The following is a 17,187-nucleotide window of genomic DNA, read 5'->3' as shown; positions in this document are numbered from 1 at the left end:
CATTTGTTGGATATTTGCTTTGACATGCTGTGCTAAACATTTGTAGACACACTAGATTGTCTTGACAAACCTACAAGGTAAGAGTACTACTTACTAGCTGTGGCAGTAAAAAGTTATGCCTTCTGCAAAATTATTCTAGTTCTAGCCTATTTATAGTATTCCTATTTCTCCTCAACCTGTGATGTTGCATATGTTAACTGCTAACTGTTTGCCACGTCAGTAGTGGTAGTATTCTGAATTACAAGTGTTGAACTCTCTTGCTCAGCTACTTACCACCTATCTAAATTTGAGAAGACTGCTTTGCCTTTCTGAGAAAGCCTGGATTTCTTATTATAAAAAAATGAGGCAATGTGACTTGGGATAAAGTAGAAATACACTGTGAACTAGAACACATACCATCGAAATTGGAGCTATTGTTATTAGTGACCTAGAGTAACTTTTCAAGCAGGAAAGCTACAATTAATAGAGATATAACTGGAAATAATTCGAAGACCATTTTCATGCTTGTAACACAAGTAACATTTTCTCACTGCTTGCTGCTTTATATAGTTAATAGTTTCATGCATAGCAACAGCCTTGAGGCAGATCAGCAAGAACACAGCCAGCATAGTTTCAGCAGGAAATGTTAACTGATCTCTATCTGTTGTCATGGGCTGGGCCTCAATTAATTTATTTTTTTCAGTTGAAGAGAAAGTAGATGACTTCATGTTGTTTATTGCACACCAACAAATGTAACATTTGGTGATATAATGGAACAAAATTTCTGGCTCTTTCTCTTAGAAGAGTCCTGGCAATATTGCTGAAGATTTTTCATTTAGCCTCAACCTCTTTTTGGATAATTTGGAGGCTATTGCTGCTTCTTCAGCTCCCTTGCCCGAAAAAAAATCTATGAAAAATACTGCCAAATAACAATGAAAGACCTTGCCAGAAATTAAATGGAAAATAATGTAGAAAATTTTGATTTTATTGATTAGGATAGAAAAGCATCCATGAAAAATATATGCAGAGTTCCAGATGACTGAATAAACTATAAATCCTACTGAATGCCACATCTATGCTGCCAACATTGCAGGAAGTGAGGGGGAAGGTGAGGCATGTAGCTTTCTCATTTTTATAGTCTGGTGAAGTTACCTGGCACCCTTGTCTATGCTCTGGTTTATTTGAGTTTGCCTCGGCACTTTTAATAGCTGAGCTCCCCACCCCCACCTATCCCCTGCCCCAAATCTTCTAGACAGCTGTACCTAATTGGTGATTAAAAATCAATTCATCATATCAACAAGCTCAGGCCACTAAGTTTATTTTATCACAGAATTCTATTTTTTCTCTCAATAATGCCCCATTCCCCGCTCAACCTCCTCCAGAGCCCCTTACTCACCCCAGTGGCACTCTGCTGGGTAGCTTTCCAAGTAAAGAATGAAGATTTGAAAATCTGGGGAAGATGTGAACTGCAACCCACATGGAATTCTTTATTTAGATAGATTTTACCCAGAGATCAAAAACAAAAGAAAAATCCAACCAAAATACTGGACCCTATTCTCTTAGCAGAAGCCAGAGAATTAAAAAATGTGTCTAATGATCAGTATATCATGACTGGAAAGAATTCAACACTTATTCTAAGCCATATGATTATTTTTGTAATCCTTTATCCGGGACTGACATCCATAACAAGAGCTTGATGGGCAATAAATTCTGAGTGTGAGCTTTGGCGTCAACCTGACCTCGCTTCATAGTCCTTAAGTAATTTTAAACCACATAATTTGACTGCTGTAACAGAAGGAGATTGAATTCTACCATACCCAATGGAAGCCTAATGAAACAAGGCAGCAGTGCAAGCAATAAATGCCACAATTAGGCCAAAATGGTTGAAATGCATGGTCATTACATTGTATGTTTACTGCAGTGGAAAGAGAGTGCATTTAAAGTCAGGAAATATATACATTTAGAATCTTAGAATGGGCATTTACAGGCAAGGTGATCCTAAACTCTTCAGCCTCAACTGGGCTAGGGAGTGTAAGCATGTAATTCTAGTTACCTGAGAGGAGGAGATCAGAAAGTTGTAGTTGAAAGCTAGCCCAAACAAAAAGAGATCTTCATGACTTCATTTCAACCAATGGCTGGGTATGGTAGTGAACATTTGTTATCCCCAGCAATTTGGGAAGCACAAGTAGGAGGTTCAAAGCCCAGACCAGCTGGAGTAGAAATTAAGATACTACCTTGAAAATAACCAAGAAAAGAAGGGGCTGGAGACAGGACTCAGAAGGAGAACACCTGCTTAGCAAAGCAATCTGAATAAGCATGAGTCCTAGAGTGGGTAGGGAAACAGAAATAGGGGAGGGAAGAGAAAGATGGGGTTTCGATATGCCTTTCAAGGACACAACCCAGTGTCTTATTTTCTGTTCACAGGCCAATAGTACCAAAGGCTAGGCACATTCAAGGTTCAAATCCCAATTGAGGGTCATATGAATTGTTAAAGACAGATGTTTGGAGAGCTGAAAGACTGAGGTAATATGCCATTTAATATTCATCATTTCCCTCGCATATGCTTTGTAAAATTAAAATTGGATAAGATGAATATGTTGGGTTCAACTGCCATACAGTGACCTATCACAGGAATGATTTTATGTGACCAAATCATCTAACATTCATGATATAAACCATTGCTGAGAAAGCTTCCACTATGACTTTCAGAATACATTAACATGCAGACCCCACAATATGTCTAACAGCCGTTTACTTGATTCCAGGTGCAATCCTCAATGGCTTTAGATAAAGTCGCATGAGAATCAACCCATCTCCCAGGGTGGGAGATATGGGTTAAAAAGCCAAGTGCACCAGCGTAGTCATGCTGCATTGGTCACAAAAGCTGTCTTAAGAGACGAGTTGCCAATAGCAGAGCTAGACAACTATTAGCCAGCCCATTCTGAGTGTGGTTTTGACAGAATGCATCTGTTGGCAGGAGCCAGAAAGGCAGCAAATGCTTGTGGCTTGTTCTTGCTCTGACTGCAACATTAACTTCTCCTAACCTTTATTTGGCAGTGTGCCTGAAGCTCTCCTTAGCAAAGATTCAATTATCCCTTTGCCCTTTCTCAAAATTCTCTCCATGTCATTTTGTAGTCTGGCTGCAGCAATGTCATGCCCGATGACTGCTGTCAGATATGAGCCCTAGCCAAGGGTGTCATTAGCTGCAGAGGGGACAGTGATGTAATTTTACACCATGATCTATAGTGAACAACCCTGGGAGTGCTACAACCCCAAAAGCTTTTACAGGTTCAATGCTAAAGCCAGGCTGCCAGCACAAAGGAAAGGAGATGATTTGTTTGCTTTGGGATTGGGTTGAGGTATAGGCTGACTGTATCAGTTACAGTGTTCGGTATTCTCTTCCTCACAGCTGTAATCCAACAGCTTCTGGATCTATAGATTAAATGAATATCCAGGGCAGTCTCTCTCCTCTCCTCTCCCACCCCCCCTCCTCCTCTCTCTCCTTCTCTTTCTCCCAATATTATGCCTCTGCTTTCTGAAGATACCCAGAAATCCACCTGACTAATATCTTTCCTAGCTTTTTAACTATTCTTACTTTACAATCTTTTGTGAATGAATTTTGTGTGTGTCTCTGGGTGCTAAATTGTGCTTAAGTTGTGTCTATGTATGTCTTTCCTTTGTGGAAGAAACTTCAAACTTCAAACTTAATTCACTTACCTTATTTTGATGTCAATTTACTTGTCAATCATGCCTTCATTAATTCAATAAACCTCTATAGTATAATTAATACAGAATTCTATTACACCTTGGAGATGAAAAGCAGCATACTATTATGGTTCCGAATATGGCTTTTAGAGTCAGAAATTTGGTCTTCTGCATACACTTACCCATTTATTTGATCTTATATTGTGTTTTCTAATCTTTATACACTGTAGTTTCCCCATCATGCAAATAAAAACTAAGTCATAGAGTTCTTATAAGGATTAAATTAGAAAAAGGTATTTGCATAGGGGCTGGGTTATAGCAAATATCTAACACAAGTAAACCTTTATGAATAGTGAGTGACTCGTGAAAATTACTTTACTTCTTTTTTTTTTTTGAATCATAGGACTTGAACTCTGGGTCTGGGCGCTGTCCCTCAGCTCTTCAGCTCAAGGCTAGCACTCTACCACTTGAGCCACAGCGCCACATCTGGTTTTCTGGTGGTTTATTAGAAATAAGAGTCTCATGGACTTTCTTGCCTGGGCTGGCTTTGAACAGTGATCCTCAGATCTCAGCATCCTGAGTAGTTAGGATTCCAAGCATGAGCCACCGATGCTGGGCTTCCTTTTTTAATTAACTAATTATTATTATTTTTCTTGTTATTGTAAAGGTGATGTACAGAGTAGTTACAGTTACATAAGTCAGGTAATATGCACATATGGTTTTGAATAGTATCACCTTTTCCCTCCTTTTATACCAAATTTTCCCTGTAGATCCCACTCCAAAAATTGTATGGTTCTTTTTTTTTTTTTTTTTTTGGTCTGTCATGGGGCCTGGGCACTGTCCCTCAGTTCTTCAACTCAAGGCTAGTGCTCCAACACTTGAGTCATAGTGCCACTTCCGGCTTTTTCTGATAGTCCCATATCTAGAGTTTTTGTTCACAGAGGCCACAGGCAAAAAATATGCAACCTTCTTCCTGTTCTATCTACCCAAAGTATCTGCAGGTAATTATTCCTGGCACTGAGTTTTATTCTCTACTTAGATACTTCTATAAGGACATTTATAATATCAAACAGACTATCCAAGATTTAGACAACTGCTTTTTGAAATACATTTCAAGGATTTATTGTAATATATATATATAATATATATATATATATATATATATATATATATATTACTCTCTTCCAAAAAAATTAGTCAACCAGGATTCTTTGCCATCCAATAACCACATGAAACAGGCTTAGCCACAGGATGTGGAGCATTCCCACAAAGGCTTTGGAAGGAATCTTAAGATTCATTCTCCACCCAGTACATTTCCTCCTATGCTTCTGAAATGATCATGATTGAATCCAGTAAGTCTAGGAAATAATTTCTGGCATTTCAGTTTTCATGCTGTTATTACCAAAGACCCAAACTGACAAAACAGGCATCATCTTCAATAAAGTGTTGAGGGAGGAGAGCCTCTTAACACATAAATAAAATAAATAGGGCACAGGCCAGAATCTATCATCTCTCCAATCTCACTCAACTGAATTTTCAGAGAGTCAAAGCACAGAAGCACATAATAGACACTGACATGATGGTTACAGCCTCCTCCATGTTGGATCCCCTCCATTCTGGAAGAAAATGTACTTAATTATTTAATATATGTTCCTAAGCTGAGGATAAAACAGCTGATGCTTATGAGTAGGCAAAAAATCTATTTGAAGTCTACTCATCATTATGTAATCTCAGGATTTATTGTAGCCTCCTCCTCATTTTCTCTGACTTCTTAATCTGCTCTCTTTTAAATTAATTTCCATGAGTAGATAGGAAGTTTAATCCTGGTGATGACAGTTTCAATGACCAAGAAGTTCCAAAGCTAAACTCAGGAATTTGATTCTCCAGCATCATATTCTTATATATACTTCCTTCCCCATGATACTCTCTTACCTCATAGCTTTTCCATTGATATATTTATCATCTGTTGTAACAATTTCTATGGTATCATTTCATGTAAACCTGCTTCCTCAACTAGGTGAAATCACCTGGTAGCTTCTGGCTTTGTCTTGCTTACTTTTATATTCCATTGTAGGAAAATACATAGACTATAACATTCAGTCAATACAATTTACTGAGCATATGCATATATACATACATACATATATACATGCATATGTATATATACATATATATATATATAGGTGTATATGTATATACATATATATTCATAAGAATAAACGTCCCAAAAAGTTGTTTCTTTTACTTTTCCGGCATGGTCATTCCTGTATTTCCTCACTGTACTAGGCAGCTTTGTGTCATTACAAAAATGCCAAGATAATTAACTTATAAGAAAAACTGTACTTTAATCATTTCAGCAGCTTTGGGCCTAGTGGAAATGTGTACCAGAAGAAATTCTGGCCTCAAGGTGAAGAAGCAAACCCAAAGATTAAGGTATATGGCTTGGTGGTAGAGCACCTGCTTAAGTATATAAAAGGCCCTGGATTCAATCCAAGCAACACACACACACACACACACACACACACACACACACACACACACAGACTAGGGCACACAATCCCTTTCAGGAGTATGGTCCTCCCACCAGGCCTCAAATATCCCAGATATTAAGGTTCCATTCCCCCCAAATAGTACCATCCTGGCACCAATCCTTTTACCCACAGAACTTTGCATGACAGTCAATATACAAACTATAGAACTCATTTTCATATAATTCATAATTTTCACAGAATAGACATATTGCTGAATATCAATTAAACTTTTTTACCCACTGAACCCAACCCTTCATTCCAACACAACACTTTCCACTTGCTATGCTTCAAATCAGTACAGATAAAATAGTTGTTGTGAGTTAGTCATTGTGGAACATAAACCTGACACTGTTAAAGAGAAGAGCTTCATTTCAGGGAATTTCAAAAAAATGTTAATAACTTCCAAAGCATTAATTTTTCTTGGGAACTTGCTATGCAAATACATATCTAAGAATGAGATCATTTTCATAGTGTTAGATGTCTTTAATAAAGTAAAATATAGTATACAGTCATATTGTAGATTTTATAAGGAATACAAAAGAAACAACTGGCCATTGACAGTTGATATTAACATGTATAGATTAGATCATTTGGGGTGACCAGAAGGTTGTCTGACAGTGTTTCTATTTTGTGAAAGACTGTCTATACTTACTGTGTTCTGAGAAATAAGTAAATATGTACCACTTAGGAGTCAAAGCAGCTATGTAAAGAACCTTTCTAGTAAAAGGTCTAATTCTTTAACCAACATCTTTTTTTCAATTAACAATATTTACATCTGAATTAATAGCCTTCTCTATGAGAAATTATAATGATATCAGAATCATCCATCAGGCAGGTGTAGGTCTGCTATTTGACAGAATACTCAGAATTAACCATTATTTATAAGCATTACTAATTCTTTCACCTATGAAGATTATAGGTATCTGATGATTTAATTATTCTTTCATGCACACAATCTGATACTGAAGTGTTTAGGAAAAGAATAGACGAGTTAATGAAAAGGTGGTTGGGGTAAATAGTGGTAAGGCATGAAATTTGATTCCTATTTGTCCTTTTCACTTTGGTCTAAGAATAAGGATCTTCAGAAACTCCATTTCTAACCACACAGAGAGAACAAGAAAGTATTTTATGAGGTATTCAATTTCTCTTTTGCCTTCACAACATAGCCAAACAGGAGCACATGCTAAAGTGACCACATAGCAACTGTAAGCCAAGAAGAAGAAAAGCTAGTTTAACAATGACATCTATGACTTTACAGGTCTTTTAGATTTTCAACAGACATGACATTTTCTTTTCTTTTTTCTGTTTTTGGTCTGTCATGGGGCTTGAACTCTGGGCTTAGGCACTCTACTGCTCTACCGCTTGAGCCACAGCGCCACTTCTGGTTTTCTAGTGGTTTATTGAAGAGTCTCACGGACTTTCCTGCCCAGGCTGGCTTTGAACCGTGATCCTCCCATCTCAGCCTCCTGAGTAGCTAGGATTACAGGCGTGAGCCACTGGCACCCGGCTAGACGTGACATTTTCTATAGCCATTTTTAACCCAAAGAAATTTTAAACCAAAGAAATAACAAAATAAATTAAAAACATCAAAAGCCCTTCAACATTTAGGGATGAATAAAAACACTGTCCCTTTCCCAGGATGATAAAGGGAAGGATTCAAAAGAAGAGAAAAGTTACTTGTTTTTCCTCATTAGTTGTAGACAGAATGTACCTAAAAGTCTAGAAATATACATATTGGATGGTATGTAAGAGGGTACAAATAAATTCACTGAAGTATAATAAACTCTATGAAAAGATCAAATAGTATGATCTTTTGGAAAGACTGGGTAATAGTCTAGCCCAACAAAACCAGCATTGGGAAATGGGTACATGTAAAAAGAGTGGAGCCAAAGGGAAAGGGGTAGACTAATCAAGGGAGGAAGTGGGGAAGAATACAGTCAAGAACTCATTGTATATACCACAAAACATTAAAAAAATAAGGGAAGAGGTGGGTTGAAGGGGGGTGAGATTGTCAAAGGATTATCTCTGATCGGATGCATTGTATTCTCAAATTGCTTTTGTACAACTACTTAAAGATGATAGAAAAACACCTTTGAAAAGAAGAGAGAAAAAAAAGAACTACTTAAAGATAATAGAAAAACACCTTTAAAAAGAAGAGAGAAAAAAGAGAATAAAGTTTTAGCTATGGCGGATCAGTAACAGAATAAAGATGTATTTAAAAAATTAATTCCTAGATTCCATCTACATTTCTACCTATTTGGAAATAGCAGTCATTTTAAGATGAGGAGAATTTCAGACCCTTTCTGTGCGGATGATAAAGTTGTTTAAAAATAAAAGATCATGAGGCCACCATATTTTATTGGATGCTGTTCTAAGAGACAGAGCCTTTTTGTATTCTGTTTGCTCTTTAGTCGGCTGGTGGAGGTCAAGCCAGCAGGTAACACAGGGAGCATGAACTTGAGCTACTACTCAAAGAAGAAAGTTCTCCATTGTCCAGCTCATCTCACTCCATTTTATCTCTACTTACAATTTACTGACCACTAGTAACACTTGGATCTAGTCTTTATATATATTATTTTCCACTTTCCCAGGTATCTTTAAGAGTAAGATTAGTACTACTTTGCCAGAGATAAACTCCTCTTCATGTTCTCTGCCTACCCATAAGAATTCAATGAAGCTGAGTCCATTAAAAGTCTAAACAACCTGCTTCATGATGCTTTTTGGTTCTAATGTTTCTAAGCTTTCCAGCCTCTTCCTGTTTGATTTTTGTCACATCTAATCAATGTGGGTATCATTTCTGGGAATACAGATTTGACACATTCGCTGGTCCTTGGCTTGCTAGTGTTTGACCTTAAATATAAAAATTGAAAATTGGGTACACATGCCTGATGTTCTTACTTGAATGAACTGGACATTCAACTTCACATTTCAACTAGTGCTCAGGGTTTAACTAATTCTGAAAAGAGACCTTCAGGTCTGGCACATCTGCCTTTCTGAGGTACTTCTTTTTCAGGTGTCAAACAATACTACAATTATTAGTCAAGCATCTAAAAAATCCTTCTTTCTAAAGGGCTTTAAGAGGTAGTGGTGGACCATAGTCAACACAACTTAGCTAACAACTTAGCTCTTTATTTACTTTTTCATTTAGCCAATATAATTACTTTTTTTTATTTTAGAAGATCAAGGCATGAAAGAGGAAGTAGATTAAGAGAGATGTTAAGAGAGATGATTAATTGGCAATAAAAAGTTTGAAAACATCCAATTTCCTTTCACATTGAGGTTTGGTTTTTAATTATATATGGTATATATAAGAATATATTTATATTCCTGATCCAGTTCAGGGCTAAGAGTCACCTGGACAATCTTATTAATACAATATACATAGAAAGACATATTAATACAGATGTTAAGATATTAATATTAATATAGAATTAGATATGAATATCTATAATTATATAGATATATTGATTCAGCTATATGTTCTATAATCTATCTATCTATCTATATATATATATATATCAATATATAATAGAATGAACTTGAAAGTTCCTGAGCCTTACCAAAATCTATTTATAGGCAACTTCAGTACTCTACTATTATGTTTAGTATAGTCTACTACAAAATGACATTCATAGAAAACGGAATGAGTAATATTTCTTCTTTGTATGTCATTTCTTCATAGGAAGTCTCATATCAAAACAGAAAATACCTTATTGAAACTGTTATTTCAGTAACCTTTATCAATATTACAAAAGCCCAAGATTTGTTGCATACTTAATTCACTAGAGAAAGAGCTTTTAACAAAATGAACTTCTATGCTTCTACCCTAAATTATGATCTGTGACATACAATAATTAGAAAGTGGGGAGGGCTCATTTAAAAGGTTCCCAGCATACTGGCCCAAAGTCTTTCTGAGGGAGATTTTCTCTGTAAAAATAGAAAAGTTTGTGGGAATCAGCCTGTTTGTTCCTTGTCAGCGTATTAGGAAAAGCAGAAAATATACCGAAGGTTATTTCCAGTAAGATCAGCACAATGTAACTACCATTGCAAGTACTTGTATTTACTGTCTTTCTCTAATATTTAAAAGTCACCACCAGGGTTTGGGAATGTGGCTTAGTGTTAGAGTGCTTGCCTCTCATGCATAAAGCTCTGGGTTCAATTCCTCAGTACCAGATACACAGAAAAAGCTGGAAATGATGCTGTGGTCAAGTGGTAGAGTGCTAGCCTTGAGCAAAAGAAACTCAAGGACAGTGCCCAGGTCCGGAGTTCAAGCAGAGGACTGGAAAAAAAAGAAAAAATAAATAAAAATAAAAATAAACAAAAGTCACCACCAGCTGATCTTGTCCAGAAAGTCATCAATTAGATAATATTTGAAAATATTCAGTAAAAGCAGCAATGAAGAATACCTTTATCATTGGATTATTAATTAGTGGGTTAACATTTTGGTTTTGTAGAATCATTAAAATGTTCAGTACAGAGGAAATGAAGGCTTATCTTTTGGTTGCAGTAACAAAATGTCAGTATAAACCATTATATAAGTGGCATGAGAATTTTGTGAATGACTTAACAGATTGAAAGTAATTTTCCAAATAAGAGAGATTTTTGCAAAATTCCCACTGAGCCCCATTCATGGAAATATGGGAAGAGCTTCTATAATGGAATTTGTACAGTAGATCCCATTTCTTCTCCCGGAGGCCTGACATCTGAAGTATTGACGTTTCTTTCATCCACACACAACAATATAAACAGTTTAGGCTCTTAACAGAGAGATCAGTAAACAGAGTAGAGATTCAGTAAGTTTGTCAGAAGTTTTGACAAAAATCAAACATTTGAGAGGTATAGAAGCAGAATAAACATCAGTTATAATTCAAGTGTGACAAACTATACTTTTGTGATTTGTCACCATCTCAACTCATATCAAGCCTTAGTTCCTCAAGGAAGTCTTAGTGCTAGAGCCCTTATGACTAGATTAATGCCATCTAGTGGGAATGAAGTTGAAGAATAGAGCAGAGTGGTTACTACTGATTGAGGGTGGGTAGAGCGGAGGAGATATATAAATCTTATCCATAACTATAAAGATATATAAAGATATATCTTTATCTATATATATATGTATATGTACTTTTATATATACTTATATATACATACATGTATAAAGATATATATATATGTATATAGATATAGCTATAGATATATAAATCAAGAGGTGTACTATTCAACATGGTGATTAGTTAGTAACCATACACTGACACCTTGTAGACTAGAAAAATTCTGAGTTAAAGTGATCTTGCCTCAGAAACAACATGTAGATAGATAAGTATTGCATATGCTTTAGTCACTCCATAGTATGTGTATACTTTAAAACATCACTTTGTATGCAATACTTTAAATTGTATTTACCAATTTAAAAGTATTGGTGTGAGTTCTATCTTGTTTGAAGTTTTCCCTTCAGCCTTCCTACACAAAGAATTATTTATTGTTAATCCATATACTCATCCTTAGGCGAATTTCCAATTTCCCTAGCAGTATCTTAACTTGGTATTGCAGTGTCCTATAAATATATTTTATGGTACTTCATCACAGCAAGTCACAGTTTTTAAATGCTATTTCAAGGTCAAATTTTTCATTACATTTTCTTTTTTCCTTCGTTAGATTTTTATGTGTAGGTACTTCTTGTCAGAAATGTGTTTACATGCTAAATAGCTCATGGACTGACTTTGTGAATAGTTTATAATAGGAGATTCATGAGGATGATATTTAATCTGTGAGCTAAAACTTCATTGAATATCACAGGAATAAAAAATTAAACCAATATCATTTAATACAGTTAGAAATAAATAATAATTATTCTGCTATCTAGTTTTCTTATTATAATAGATTGAAATCAATAGTACTTCTCAATATCATTATACGTATGTTATTAAATTAGACCATCTTTGATTGTTAAACTGATATTTTTTCCATGTATATTATGACACAATTATAACTTCATAAAAGCCCCAGAAAAAGAGGGGAAACTGATGAAGTATAGTTCAGCACAAATAATGCCATCTAGCTTCCAGCTAAATTATTCATGGCAGCTATTTATATGGTGTAATTCCTGTAATTACCTGACAATATGCTGACAAGTTCATCCTAGTAAATTTTACTCAGTTGTCTTATTCAAGACTCAGAAGTAAAAGAACAATGGGATCTCTTTTCTTCATATTTAGATTATATTTTTATTCTTTCAAAAAATTAAGTTATTAAGTTGATAGGAAGTTGGTTCATCTTTGAGGCTCTTTTAAAGATAACTGTAATTAGAAGACAAACTGGGTCGTCCAACCTGCTTTATGATTTCATGAATCACTGACTTATGGGACTGCCTTAGCTCTTGACAGTCAACTTCCTCCTTCATCGTGAAGCATTATCTCTATAGTGTAGAACCAGTCTCACTGCGATTCACAGAAAAGTTCCCCTATCTCCCCTTGGAAACTCATTCCATTCACTACCTGGATATGGGAATAGTCTTCTTAATGAATAATTAAATGATTTATCTTGATGTTTTAATCCCCTTATATTGGTTCAAGAGGTCAAGTGAAAATAAAATTAATTCTTGATTTTCATTTTCCTTAGCTATTGAACTTTTTTTTTAACAATCATAGATAAGTGGGTGAGCTCAAATCCTGCACCCATCACTCACCAGCTGTGTGACTTGAGGATTTATTTCTTAATTTTACAACAACATTTTTGTTCATAGGAAACAACAGTGCCTACTTCAAAGTGCTCTTATGAACACTGAATAAAGTTTGAGTTAATATCTGTAATTCCTTGAATTATAATCCTAGCATAGTTTAAGAGTTACAACAAATGTGTTGAAAAAATTTTTTGGGGGGGTCTGGTTGTGGGGCCTGAACTCTAGGCCTGGGCACTGTCCCTCAGCTCTTCAGCTCAAGGCTAGCACTCTACCACTTGAGCCACAGTGCCACTTCTGGCTTTTTTCTTTTTTCTTAGGTGCTGAGGAATCGAACTCAGGGCCTCAGGCATGCAAGGCAAGTGCTCTACCACTGAGCCACCTTCCCAGCCCTGTGTTGAAAATTTTTAAATTCATTTGGAGGACAAAAAAGAAAAACATATAAAAATACAACAAAGAAAAATCTAACGATGCTCTAGTGGAAGCAGATATCGGTATCATCAATTTCTTCACTTAATGTTAGTTCACGATATTTAATTTCCTTAAAAACCTTTGACATTTAGTGATTTTTGCACCAATCCATTTTGTAAGCCTGAAAATCTCAATATTGCTGAGCTATGATGTTATTTTTGGTTCACTACTCTTTTAAAAGGCTAATGCGGTAATAAATATATTTTCAAACTATCATTAGTATCTTTTTTTGCTTTGTTTTGTTTTTTTGTCAGTTGTGGGGCTTGAACTCTGGGCGCTGTCTCTGAGCTCTTCAGCTCAAAGAGAGTACTCTACCACTTGAGCCACAGTGCTACTTCTGGCTTCTGGTGGTTAATTGGAGATAAGAGTCTCATGAACTTTCCAGCCTGGGCTGGCTTTGAAACGCGATCCTCAGATCTCAGCTAGGATTCCAGGCATAAGCCACCGGCACCTAGCCAATCATATCATATCTTTAAATATTGCTATTCTAAATTTTTTGAAGAACATTTGAGAGAATGGAGATAGACAGACAGATAGATAATGTATACATATACATATATATATGTGTGTGTGTGTGTGTGTGTGTGTGTGTGTATATATATATATGATTGACTTATGTTCCAGAAAGAAATGACTCAAGTTCCTATGAGGAAATGTATGATAGTACGTCTCACAGAAACATTCAATGTTGCTTTTAGAAAGGGAAAAAATGATCCTAGTTTGATAGAAAAGTGATATTAATTTAACATTTTAATTTAGATTATTGATTCCTCATTCTTGTGAATGTTTCTATATATTTACAGTCATAAATTAGTTAATATTTTGTATCGTCATGTCTTAGCCTTTGGCTGAAGTTGAATTTATAGTTTTTTTTATGTTGTTCTTTGAGTCTCATGTTGTAACTTGACTCCAAGGATGAGAGGTTACATGAACATGGAGATCAGACTGACAAGAATATGGCATAGTGGAAGAATTCATCATGACATTACCCACGCAAGTCAGGAACAATTTTGTGACCAGTATGGGTTAGCTATGACTTTAGGTAGTGTGAAGGTAAGAGTGGGTCTTTGTTCTCTCATAGTTTAAAGTCCAGTTGGGGAAAAAATAGAATGAGTTCATGTAACAATTAGTGATTAATATAAAGCAGCCAATAGAAGAGAACTGTGAAATATACCCAGTAGGTAAGAGAGTTATTTAAAGGAAAATGATCTCCCTTTTCTTTAAATTGAGTAATCACCAATAATGGGTACAACTGGCAGAAAGAAGGGGAAGGTTCAGGTGAAAGGAACTACAGAAGTTCATAACAGCCTAAGACCTGGTTAGAAAGCCTCAGCTAATCTATTTAACAACTTACCTTAAGCGTATTAACTCATCAGGATGTCTGGGTTTAAATTCCAAATCTTTTAATGAATTTTGTAATCTTGGGCAACCAAATAATTTTACAGGAAGCCTAACTTGGCTTATTCATCAGGATTTATAAATGTATTCACAGGATTATTGTGGGGATTCGATGAGTAAATGTGAAAATCAGAATCCATAGTTGGCTCTAAAAATTGGCACCAATTTACTGAACTAAGTAAATTATTGTAATAGGATATCATAATGATTCTTCGCACATCAATAACTATGCAAATTTTGGCTAAAAACTGGGCAGATTTGACGCTGAAAAGGAAAGGCACAGACTGGAACCGTCAGGATTCTCGTGTTTTGAAGTGGAGTGTCCAGCTCTTCCTTCAGGTTAATTCATTGTTCATCTCAGTCCTCCCACTTCTGTACCCTTTCCTCTGAATGGGAGAGCCTTGTTTTTTCTCTATAAGGTCCAAGTCCGCCTCAACTTTCCAAAGATAAAATGCAGACTTTTCATTAGTACTTCCTAAGTAAAAAAAATACAATTGATATTCCAAAACTGGGTTAAAATAGAAATGTTAAAATACTAGTAGTGTAAGAAAGCACTATATTAATTTAACCCTTAAAAGGATGAAGGGACTTAGAAAAATTGGAACAGTGAATGTGAAGGTTTTAGATTGGGTACGGTCTTTATCATCATCATCATCATCATCATTATTAGACACTCCTCTCTTCTAAAGGTTAAGCCTAAATTCCCTCTCCAGGACTATAGGCTACATCTAGCAACTATTTTAAATATTGGGAGGTGGTAGAAGTGATGTTAAGGACATCCAAAATTTGACCATAGAACAGTTGGTACCACATTGGATCACTTCGCGTCAGGGAAAGCCGGCAGCCATTTTGTGAGGAAATTCAGAAAGTCCTACGGAGGTAACCCGGAAGCAAATCCGGATCTCCTGCTGTCAGTCAGCCCAGTCTTCATCAACGTGAAAGAGATACTTTGGAATAGATTTCTCCAATTTCTGTAAAAGAGACTGAAGTTTAGGAAAACAATGACTGAAAACTTACAAGTAAACATTGAGCCAAAGCCCCTGAACTAAGCGTGCCCTTAAATATCAAACAATAATTGAAGAAGAATAAAGAAAGTAGAATAAAGTAATAAAGTCAGATAAAGGTTTAGATTATATTTTAAGGTACCAACCTTGGGGCAATACGTTATACAGCAATATGTAACTTCTAGACTGAACCTGATACAAATAGAGATTTTACCATGAAATACTAATTTAGCAGTGAAAATAGTAACTAATTGAGCAGAGTACAAAGAACACCAAATATATTTTAGTGAACTACAGGGATGATTGGGTCAACAGAAATGACAAAAAATAATTAGAGAAAGCAAACAAAAACAAATTTCTTAATTACACACAGGCGATACTTTATGTATGGCACAGTCTATTTACTAAATCCTTATCTTCTTTATTCTGGATATAATGCTGTATTACATTTCTCAGTTTCCCTTTGCAGTTCAAAATGACAAGAATATCAAGTGCTAACTAACTAAATATGAAACTCTCTGCCTGCTAGCTATAGACCGACAAACCAGTGTGATCTTGGAAACTACATGTTGAAGATGATAGTCTACAAGTCTCTGGCTCTGATTGTGGAGAAGACAGCTCTCCAACAGAGTGATGGAAGGTAGTTTCCTAATGCTTCTTTGGAGCTTCTCAGCCACCAAGATTGGGGAAGCGAGTTACGCTGGTTTCTTCATTGGTACAAGCTAGTCATTTTGAACCACTTAAATAAAAAGACAGCTGAGAAATGTAGTTCTGATACAGGCTTATGCTCTCATGAAGCAACTGTACCTAAGGAACAGGGAGCATGGGTCTTTAGTGAATCTGCCAGATTTAATCTTTTTTTTTATTATTATTATCTTTAAGTAGTTGCAAAAAGAAGTTTCCATTTAACAAAGCAGTTTATGAATACATTGTATCTTGATCAGTATCATCCCCTTCAACATTCTCACCAACCTTTTGCCTTATTTTTCTGAATTTTGCAGTATATACATTGAATTCTTGGCTGTATTCTCTCCACTCTTCTCTTCATTCATCTATCCCTCTCCTCTTGGTTCCACCCCACGCCTTACAAATACTAATTTCCAGATGTTTATTTTGTTGGGCTTTGACTTTGCCTAAGAAAGTACACTATTTGAGCTCTCCTTTGAATCTACCATATTTCAGTGAATGCATTTGTAATCATTTGTATGCCACCTGAAGTGTTTATTTATGTGTTTCTAGGCCAATAGCTTCCACATAGTGAAGGAAACCATGCAACTTCTGTCTCTCTGGGCCCACTTACTTCACTTATATTTTTTTCCAAGTCTTTCCATATATACCATATTTTCTTTTTATTAATTTTTATTGTTATTGTAAAGGTGATGTATAGAGGGATTAGTTACATAAGTCAGGTATATACTTGATTTGT

Source organism: Dipodomys ordii, unplaced genomic scaffold, assembly GCF_000151885.1.
Source record: "Dipodomys ordii isolate 6190 unplaced genomic scaffold, Dord_2.0 Scaffold17, whole genome shotgun sequence".
NCBI classification, from domain to species: Eukaryota; Metazoa; Chordata; class Mammalia; order Rodentia; family Heteromyidae; genus Dipodomys; species Dipodomys ordii.
The sequence above is the reverse complement of the archived record's forward strand: the minus strand, read 5'-3'. Positions refer to the sequence as shown.